This window comes from Kryptolebias marmoratus, linkage group LG6, assembly GCF_001649575.2.
Source record: "Kryptolebias marmoratus isolate JLee-2015 linkage group LG6, ASM164957v2, whole genome shotgun sequence".
NCBI lineage: Eukaryota > Metazoa > Chordata > Actinopteri > Cyprinodontiformes > Rivulidae > Kryptolebias > Kryptolebias marmoratus.
The window spans coordinates 28,033,525-28,040,326 of NC_051435.1; the positions used below are offsets into that span (position 1 = coordinate 28,033,525).

Here is a 6,802-nt window from a genome sequence, read left to right on the forward strand (position 1 = left end):
TCTCAACTTAAAACCCACCTGTTTAGAGTTGCTTATGGCTAAATTAGGGTTAGAGTGCGGGGTTTTGATGTCTTCGATGTTTTTCTCTTTCTTACTGTTTATTCAATGTCACATGCTGTTTTTATTTTGTTTTTTAATTATGTAAACCACCTTGAAATGCCTTGCTGCTGAAATGTGCTATACAAATAAAATTTGATTGATTGATTGATTCCTGGCTCAGAAACAGCGACCGATGATGTCGATTCTGTTGTGTTTGACTGAATTTACACTCTGAGAAGAAATCGCACCAGGGCCTGTTTAAACTCAACTGATTATAAATTTAAATCAAAGGAAATAACCACATTCCTTTAGGACTGGAGAGAAACTCCTACATTGCCCCCTGTGGGGTATTCAAAGTTCTTGTTAACCTTTTTGGGACTATCTTCTCAAATGTGTATTTTTCTAACCTGTTTAAAGTAATTTTCTGCCCTGCAGTCTTCATGTTAAAGCTGTGATATTGTGCCTAACCTTTCTATTTTCAGTTACAAGAATGACCACAAGTTCTTATTTTAGAAAATACCAGATTCACATTTTTCACCTTTAACAGCCTTTTTATACATATTTTCTGTTTTGCTTTCATTCATTTACATATCAGATGTCATGTAAGAACATTATTTAACTGTGATCTATCATAGCATATTATGTATGTCTTTAAGTAAAACGCAACCAGTATTTAAAATTCAGTAATATTACAAAAAGCTTAAAAACATGTAATGTGCTTTCTTTCAGTGCTCATTAACTGTGATTCATTTAGTCTCGCTTTCTCTCCCTGCTTGTGCTTGTTTTTGTTTTTAACTTTGTATGTTTTAGTTTGTGATCCTCGTGTTTTTTTGCTTCGCCATTTTCATCATATTTTTCCCTTTGAGACAAATTTTCCTTCATTAAGAAAATTTTCCCAGTTCATTTTGGCAGTCATAACTGACTTTAATTTAGGAAAAGTTAGTGAAGTTAAGTGAAATTAGTCAGACCGTTAGATAAACTCCATCTTGTCCTTTGTGAGACTGAAGACTCGACCTCAGCCACATCATTGTCAGTCTACTCGAACACCCAACTGAGTGTCCGTCCAGCCAGCAGCGCCTATTGAGAGTCGAACAGCAGACTGTTGGACAGCCTGGAAACTGGCCTGAAGATTCTGCTCAGTTTCCGCTGACTGAAGGCGTTCTCGAACACCTTTCATCAAACCAAGGCCTAAAATTCCCACCGGGTACAGAATGCAGCAGCTGGGAAAAGTCAACTTTTGGTAGAAGAAAATCTCCAAACATTCTGCTGGTGCACGTCTGGTGATAACAAGGCTACATGTCTTTGGCCCTGATTTATTAATGTTTCCACTCCAGTTTGCCTAAATCCATAGTAATTATTGTCACTTCTCCCTCACATCATGTTAAAGTTAACTTTTCAAATCCTGTTTTTGAATCAAAGTTTTAACTTCTTCGATTTAAAAGTCCTGCTCAACTTTTATGCTGATTCAACACCTCATGTTAATATTTTGGTACCAGATTCCAACAGTCAGTAATTTTTCATAACCTCCCCTAACAGTAGTTGTTTGGTCAATAAACATTACATAAATGGTGCCAAACTTAATTCAGTTGTGTGTGGGTTTTGATATAATTTTGATCTTACTCTGAATCAAAGAAGTCATGGTTTAGGGTAACTTACTTTTGGAGACTGATAAACATAAATCCTAGATTTATACAATTTTTCCCTCTTTTTGAGGGTAGTGCCCCGTGTTAAAATGTTATGAACTGTTAACGATTTATAACGTCTTCATCATATTTCATGTACCCTCCTACACAATACTCCAGTAACATAGCATGATGCAACCATCACCATGCTTGACAGTTGGTATTGTGTTTGAAAGCCTCACCTTGGTTTCTCCAAACATTCATTTTGTCATTGTGACCAAATAGCTCAATCTTTGTGACCATAAACCTTTTCAGACAAGCTTAAAGGTGTCTCTTTGATGCAGGAGGTTCATTCTTGGTTGGCACTCTGTCAGTTCACGGCGATGTAAAACTCACTTCACTGTGGACAGAGACACTGGCGCTCCAGCAGTTTCCTATTCATGGCAGGTTTGCGCCTTGGTAATTCCTGGGTTGTTCCTGAACATTTGAACCAATTTCCTTTTCTTTCTAACTCTTCATTGAGCTATTTTGATTTTTTTTATAGTTCTGAATATTGGTAAGTTCAATAAATGTTGTCAAATAAATCCTTTTTATGCTAGGAAATGAAACCTACCCGCTACAATTTATCATGATCACTAATGGCAAGTTAATGGGCCTCAGCCTTGTCAAGTTAAGATATTCTACAACCATCATCAACACTGCTTGTGTGGATTGGAGAAAATCCACAAGAAATTCAAACTTGTGCCTTCAGTTTTTGTTTTTTAAAATCATTACAGTTTTATGCTGTATAATCATTCCATCCTGGAAAAAGACTGGTTAAAATCAACCAGTAAAAGTTATTTTTATGACATTCATGCTCATTATGAAAAGATGTGAATTTTTAACCACAACTGCAACTATTTTTGTTAAATTTTTTGATAATATTGTGTCACAATCAAATTTTCCAAAAAAAAAAAATTATAAGCCTTATAGTGTAAATTGACTAGAACTTAAGACAATCACCCCTAAAGTCCATCAATAGTTACACAGTTAAACTTCTTGTGTTTAATTTTAAATACCAACATTTTTAATACAGTTTGATTCATTAAAAAATGAGGATGGATGGATGGAGTTGCCTTTTTATGATAGTTTGTGTTTTTTTTACTTAGGAAACCTCAAGATGGGTTGTTGTACTTCTTTAGGTGAGTGACAATCTCAGCAGATATCAATATGTATCTTTGATTGTTTTGCTCTATTCAAGTTTTTCCATTTCTGATATTTTGTTAAAAAGTCAGTGTTAAGGTCCAGACAATGACTACAGGGGAAACCTTTGGTGCTGATGTGGCTCTGATGAACAAAGTGAAGGAGGAGGTTAAGCTGCAGGGCACAAACCAGCAGGAACACCCCATCATTGTTTTCTGTCCAATCAGCTCTCGTGTTGGGTCAGATGTGGAAGCAGCAATGGAAAAAGTGCTAAGTAAGGCATTGGAGCTTTCTGTGACTTTTTTGCCTATTGTTTCATATAATTTTAATAATAAATGTATGAGTAAAAACCTCACAGCTTTGTTGTAATCAGGGTGCTATGGTTTGTTGTGGTACACATTTTTTTAAACGGACTGTATTACACAAGTGTTACTAGCAAAAGAAGGGAACATCCCAACAATTTTTTTTTCCATATTGCCAATTCATGTTATTCCAGCTTTATTATCAACCAATAGTAACCAAAAGTATTTAAGATCTTGTACTGGGTTAGTATTGGCTTGTAGCTGTAAATTAGCTTCAAATCTGGTTCGGCTCAACAGTGGTGGAAGAAGGCAAAGGAGGATGTCACTGTAACATTGAAACAAGCTTTTATTTTTTCACAGAGTCAACAAACCTAATATGTAGCTGTATTGCAACATCCTTTTAACCACCTGTTTTGTTGCACATTTGGCTGTCTACATACTTTTACACAGACATTAAGAGACATTCTCTTTTTTGTGTGGGGACTTTGGTTACATATTTGTTTCTACAATGTCCTTATCAGTGAAGGCATAATGATTTGTTCCTGGTCTGATAGCTATGGTCATTTTGGAAATTCCCAAATAATTTTAATTGGTACATTTTTGGTACTACTTCAGTCAAAGCCCTGTTGAGTCAAGCCAACACCCGAAAGTGACATGGAAACACTGCAGACCAATGACTGGTCAGAGAGAAGCTCCATTATATCTCCAAAATTAAAAACATACTCTGCCAAAGTGATGCAGAAAAACTTGTCCACATTTTTATAACTTCTAGCTCAATTTTCAAACAGTATCTTAAATCTATATAACTTTTTTCCTGTTCTAATTTCTGCACTAAAACTAAATTTCAAATTACAACAAATTAGTCACAATGGACTTGCTCTGATCATTATTACTTTATAAGAACACTTTGATATTTGTACAGAAGTCTTCTAGTTGTTTCCAGTATTTCGAAAATAGGAGTGACAGGCAGAGCATAGTTCTCTCTCTCTCTCTCTCATATATATATATATATATATATATATATATATATATATATATATATATATATATAAATATACGTTTAAATACTAACAGTACTGTTTTCTTATTGTGCTTCCATCTGAGATAAATTATTTTAAACTCAGGAAGTTAGCATGTTCCTGCTGTAAGAAGGCCCAACACTCAGTTCTATTATACATTTCTTTTCTTTGTTTCTGCAGCTTGTAAAAGGGTAATCCTGGTTGTGATGCACCACACTCGAGATGTTGACTACTCTACCGCTGGGACAAAGTGGTCTGACATTTATTACAATGTTGACTTGGATGTTCATGTCCTGTTCCATGAAAGTGTCCCAGGATTACTCACCTGTCCAACAAACAATGAGGCAGTGAAACAATTACACAAACGTTTAAGACCAAACATATGGAAACGTCTGTGTCACCGACTGTGTTGCTTTCAGTGCTGTAATGGATATTGACAATAGAAGATGTTGTTCTTTCGGCTGCTCCCTTGTTCAGGGGTTGCCACAGCAACCTAGCACAAAAGATTTAACAGTTGTTTTACGCCAGATGCCCTTCCTACCGAACCTGAGCTCAAACCTGTAGCTTGAGGATTACAAGATTGAGGCACTGACCAATGTCAGTGTCGTCAATGTTTTTTTAATGAAATTATTTTGTTTGTTTAGACCTTTTTGTGTTATAACATTTATCATCCAATATATATTGCCAGAACCAATTTTAGTCATTTATAATGTATTTTTCCCCTCACTTTGTAAAACTGTAAAACAAATGTTTGACAAAGTTGTTGGTCTATAAGGGACCAAAAAACAAATTGTAATAAAAACAAAGAGCAAAATTAAAAAACACATAAAAATTACAGCTCATTTAGAGGTTAGTAGGAAGCTAAATATTCTGAAACCACATTCATTACATTGTAATGGGTAATAATGCATTGTTACTGATTTCCATTATATTGCATTATTTAAACTTGTAAACTGGGCTTTTAGATGCTTCAGTTTAACCCAACAACAGATGAAACTAAAAAGAAACAACACCAAACTTCCCTGAAAATAAACCAAAGCAAAACTGATCACTCTCATTGTGACTTGTCTAACATAAAAACAATGCATGTCTATAGACCTCGTAAAAAATATAATTTTTTGTGACCTGGGTGTTTGACATATTACACAGACAAACCTGAACTTTACATTATGGTTAATTATAAGTTGTTTAAATATTCAGGTTTTGTTTGGTTCTATTAATGCAATCAATATTATTGTTGATACTATTCTAAGATGAATGACTTTTTGTTACTATTGGTATAATTTTTAATCTTTTTTTAATGACACATATCAGTTGCATCTTTAAAAATACAAATGATGCTATAACTAATAAATATGTGCAGTGTAGTTTATTGTGTGTTTGGATTTTGTTGCTAGTTTGCAGAAAGAGTAACCAAAATAAAATTGTTCAAATCTCTGTGGTGACTAGTCACCTTTTATTTCTTCTTGGATGAATAAGGAGGCAGAGTGGTTGTTGATTCCAGTTCACTAGGTCTACATGTCAAACTGTTCCTGAGCAAGAAAATCCCACATCACTACCAAGAAGTTTGTCACTATTAAAAATAAAATTAAATAAAGTGAGCAATGTGATTTCCACATTTCAATCACAAACTTTTGTCCTGTTTTTAACAAAAACAGGACAAAAGAGGAAAAACACTGTGCACCCAGTAGTCGCCATAAGAAAAAGACTTCTGCTCTCGTGTTGGGTCAGATGTGGAGACAGCACTGCAAAAAGTCCCAGGTAAAACAACAAACTTTTAAAAAACTTTTTTTTCTCTAGGTTGTTTTATTGCAATGTTAACTTTAAGCACTCAGAGAGCATAAACCTCTGCCAAGGCTATAAGAGTCATTAAAAAAAAAAAGTCAAATCCAAATCACCACCAAAATGTAATAAAGTCTTTCTTGGTACAACCCCAACATTTCCTGAAAAATTTATCAAAATCTGTTCATTAGTTTTTGAGTAAGTTTGCTAACAAAACGGAAAAACAAACCAACACTCCCGAAAACATAATCTCCTTGGCAGAGGTATTGATAAATATATGAATGAAAACCTCAAAAATTTGTAATCAGAATTCTATGGCATCATTATGAGACATTTTTACCTCCCCCAAGGAGGTTATGTTTTCGGTAGCATTTGTTTGCCTGTGCACAAGATTACTCAAAAAGGTTATAAAGGGATTTTCATGAAATTTTCATGAAACATCAAACATGGTACAAGTTACAAGTGATTTAATTTTGGTAACGATCTAGTCAAAGTTCAAGGTCAAAGGTCAAGGTCGCATATCAGCCCATGCTCTAACTCTGCAACTGAATAACAGGAATATTAAACTCCACAGCCAGACACCTCGTAGGTCAAAGGTGATGCCTGTTGATTTTTATGGTTCATGGGGTCAAAAATCAAGATTACATGAGCCGCCTTTTTAAAAACTCATCTATGCTCCTACATGTGACCCTTCTGTTACCTTAACCAAGGAAGTTGTGTTTCCGGTTGTGTCCGTTGGTTTGTTTGTCTGTCTGTTAGATAATATCACAAAAAAACTAATGAACTGTCAGGATTTGGGGTTTTCAATTCATGTTTCAGTTTGAGTTTATTTTATTTAGTTATCTTTAACTAATAA

At 34.7% G+C, this 6,802-nt stretch overlaps 1 long non-coding RNA gene across 2 annotated transcripts in view; it reads left to right on the forward strand.

Moving 5' to 3' along the window:
• The window catches only part of LOC108250449, an 8,355-nt gene extending 2,754 nt beyond the window's left edge, over nucleotides 1–5,601 (forward strand). The window contains exons 2-4 of one of the 2 annotated variants that reach the window (XR_001809288.3): nucleotides 2,810–2,842; nucleotides 2,932–3,117; nucleotides 4,345–5,601. This is a non-coding gene — a long non-coding RNA (uncharacterized LOC108250449). Of the gene's footprint in view, nucleotides 1–133; nucleotides 2,843–2,931; nucleotides 3,118–4,344 lie in introns of those variants that run through there. The other variant, XR_005233250.1, reaches the window with a different exon arrangement.
• Nucleotides 5,602–6,802: the final 1,201 nt, after the last annotated feature.